This window comes from Apteryx rowi, unplaced genomic scaffold (genome assembly GCF_003343035.1).
Source record: "Apteryx rowi isolate R43461 unplaced genomic scaffold, aptRow1 scaffold_239, whole genome shotgun sequence".
Lineage (NCBI taxonomy): Eukaryota > Metazoa > Chordata > Aves > Apterygiformes > Apterygidae > Apteryx > Apteryx rowi.
This window is the reverse complement of record NW_020448741.1, coordinates 809,401-813,218: the sequence shown is the minus strand read 5'-3', so window position 1 is coordinate 813,218 and position 3,818 is coordinate 809,401.

Sequence of the window (3,818 nt, the reverse complement as noted above, 5' to 3'; positions counted from 1 at the left end):
CRAAAGTACTCTGTTGCAGTTTTATCTTCTTGTCATTCCACAAAGTATTAACTGTGTTTTTTGTGAGCTGCCATTGTTAATAACATAACTCTTACATAAACTGCAAAGATTCTGAAGCCCTGAATTAAAAAGTGGGATGGAAAAATCAAGTGATGTGATTGCCCTCCCATGCAGTTAACAATATAAGAATATAAGTACTGATGTTGGGTTCAATCCTCCAGGCTCATTGACTTCAGTAAGCCTGCCTACTCATGTGCATAAAAATTCTTTCAAGATCACGCCCAAGGTTAAATCATGAGAACTTGGAAATGGAAAACTTTAAAAAGTACTTTTGAAAATAAAACAAAGGGCCAGCTGAAACTAATGGTAAATTTTCCATTGACTTCAAAGGCAGTAGAGTAGAATCAGAGCCATGTAGCTTCATACATGGGAAAGGAATCCATGACTATGATTTTGTACTAGTTTCTCAAATTTGTAGTTTTATTATAGAACACGTTCTTTTATCATTTTAATCACTTCTGGTTTCTCTTGAAAGAAGCACGTATTCTTACAGACTAGCACAAATAAATCCACCCTCCAATATAAAATAAATATCAGAAATAAATATCAAACTCAAATAATTTAAAATTAAGCCATAAAATGACTAGCATGCACGGCAAAATCTGGTTTATATTCTTATAATTCTAATTTTGATGAGAAAGATAGATATTCTAGATATTCTAAAATATCAGCATGCAACACTGTAATGAAAATCAGAATTGTTTTTCTTTTTTAAGAGAGGAAGAACATTCACATTCTTGAATTTCATTGCTACATTGTGGCATCAATTTAAAAAAATAAATATTTCTCCACAAATGTTAGATAATTTTAGCATGGAGCTGAACTGAAGGTGCTAAAAAACATGCATTTCCTTTTTCTACATTTTTTTAAATGTCTGTCTGATCTCTTGGTAAGACTTTGGTTGGAAATGTCAAAATATTGTCAGGCTAATGTCAGGCTACATATGATCTCTGCTGGTCAATCAAAGCACAATAAAATGTCTTGTTTTCAACAACAGAGAATTTGGCGCTGGAAGCAGAAATTCCTGAAAACTGGAGATGCATTTGCATTCCTTTTTTCGTTGGTGTTTGGGCATATTTGTGTGACTGAGTTTTGAATGAGCTTTGAAAGAGAATTGTAAGCTGCTGTGTGGATTTCATCTTAAATATTTTTCTGTGGACATGTACACCACAAAACTGATTGTAAGAATGATGAACCTTGAGAACAGAAGCTCCTCCATATGACTAATGTGACCAGTTGCAAATATGAAGGACATTTTCAATAATAAGCCATCTCATTGCTGTAATTAGCAGAGTATTTCTTTGTATAGTTGTGAAGAATGAATACATTTTAGAAAATCATGATATTTGAGTCAAGAGCATCCCAGTAGCAGAATAAGACATGACATTTGTCAGTTAGCTATTCCCCTTTTTTTAATCTCAGCTTGAAGAGTAAGATGGCTCATCTGATATTTATGCCTATAGAAGTTCAAGCAGCATTAAGAGACAAAAAGACTACTTATTCTTGGCACAGTTTTGCCAGTGTGATTTGTTGAATCAAGAGATAGAAGTAATTTGCCTACCTGGAGTATCCTGGTATTACTGATATGAGGTACATTTTTTGCTGGTAAGGTAAAGTAACTATCATGAGTTCAAACACCTCTCATTTCAGGCTAAATTAAAATCTGGCTGCAGTAAAACCTAGGCACTTTGATATCATGTGGGCCTCAATATTCCAGGTCTATATTTGACTTCTACAGTGTGTAGTGACACAGTACCTAGAGGTGTCTTTTTTGCTTTGGTTTCACAGTGCCATTCAAAAGCCACAAGGACAAATTCCCTCTGCAATTCAGAAAATGCAGACTTGCAACTTTTAAGCATTTTAAAGGACTTTTGTCATCCACCATCAGAAAGAACAAGGTAAAACCAGCATGGTCACTTTAATGGTACTTAAAACAAAGATGGATTTGAACAGCTACTGTGGCTTTCGACAGTGTGTGTGTGTGCTGTTCTGTCACCCAGCACAATAGTTTCCAAGCTGTCTTAGCCACAGCATCAGGGGAAGCTGTGTACTTGTTTCCTTGTAACCTTGTAAATCGTACTGTCCATTTACTTGCTTTCAATAAACAAAAGAATTTCTGCAAGTGCTTTCATTAAATTGAATTCTCCACTGTGACACTAGTCTTCTTCCCTATGCTTGCATTGAATGACTCTGTCTGAGGTTGGCAGTAAAGGCTGAAGGGAAAAAAAACATCAAAATAACAAAGCTGGAACAGTCAAACCTCAGGCCATTAAGGGCCATGTCTTCAAAGGTGGATGTCTAAGCAGAGAGAACATGTGGTTTCATTGATTGAATGCAGACTAGGAGACAGGAACTTGTAACTTTTAATTTTACTTGTGCTCCTGTCTCACTTTGCAACCCTTAAGCAACTTAATTTAACTCTCTGAGGAAGATCTGGTGCTGCCTTTTTTAGTGTTACAGCACCAATCCCAAAGTCCAAGGGAGATTTAAGACACACTTTGAGTTGTCCTCATTGTGGGCTGCTCCAAGGGTGCAACAAGGCCTCCTGAAGGAAGCTTAGAATAACCTTCCAAAGTAGCACAGTTACATAAGATCCTAAAGCCCTAGGCCTTACCCCCTTATATCCCATATACGAGTCTTATCCTACATTTCTTATAGAAGTCTGAGCTGCTTCTGATATTGTCTGTGCCAGAGCAGTTTTGTCCAAGGAGACGTAGGGTTTTGTGTCATTCCTGTATGCTGCCATGACACTGTATGCAGTCTGCAGCCAAACACAAAATACACAGCCGCAGAATCTCAGTTTCTAAATCTAAACTGAGATATAAAAATACTTTCTGAATTCCAGAAGGAGGCTAGTAATGCTTGTCATGCAGTGATTTTGTGAGGGATTGTTAGCTGACCCTCAGAACAAAAGCAGCTGAATCACAAGGCCTTATCTCCCAGGAGAAAATGGGAAGGGCCACTAAAGGATTCACAGCAGGAAGAACAAACTATACATCAGCTCTTAGCTAATGTATTACCTTTTAGTGACACCGTTGCCTGTGATAGCAGGGGTCTGGACTCAGTGACCTAGGAGGTCACTTCCAACCCTGTGTTCCCATAACACACAAATGAACCAGGGACTTAGCCAGTCACCTGCTGGCAGCCATCTGGTCAGAAACACGGTTAGTGTTGCAGTTCCAAATGTGGAGCTCTCAAATCCCAAACTTACACATGCAAATGAGCAGTGGGATGAATATAATTAACTATCTATTGTATTGCCAGAAAATACCCTCGCAAAACCAGCACATGAGCATTTGAGGCCTGAACTTTGGAATCCTTATTTTGATTACCTGAATGCAAAACCTGAAAAGTTTTAAAAAATCAGGAAATTAAAAACAAAATTTCCTTTGTTCCTGCTGTGACACTGGCTTGATGAAGCCTTTGGTAAGCCATAAACCTGGTTCCTTGCCTGTTGAACACAAGCCAGCAGAGGATACTTTATCTTGTTTGTTTTCATCACCTTTGTAGTGAGATATCTGGGACAATCTATGAATGCAGCTTGATGGAGAATACTGTTTTTAGGTGCTTGGCTTCATTTTACCTCCTATTATGCTCAGGAGAGATAGAGTTATCATAAATATTCAAGTAGGAAGCCAAGTGGATTAATTGGATTAATCAATCATATTTACTTAATGCTTACATTAAGCTTAAGAAACACATCTACTTGTTTTACACCTTATCGTTTGTACGTTCTGCCTTGCAATTTTGCCAGTTCT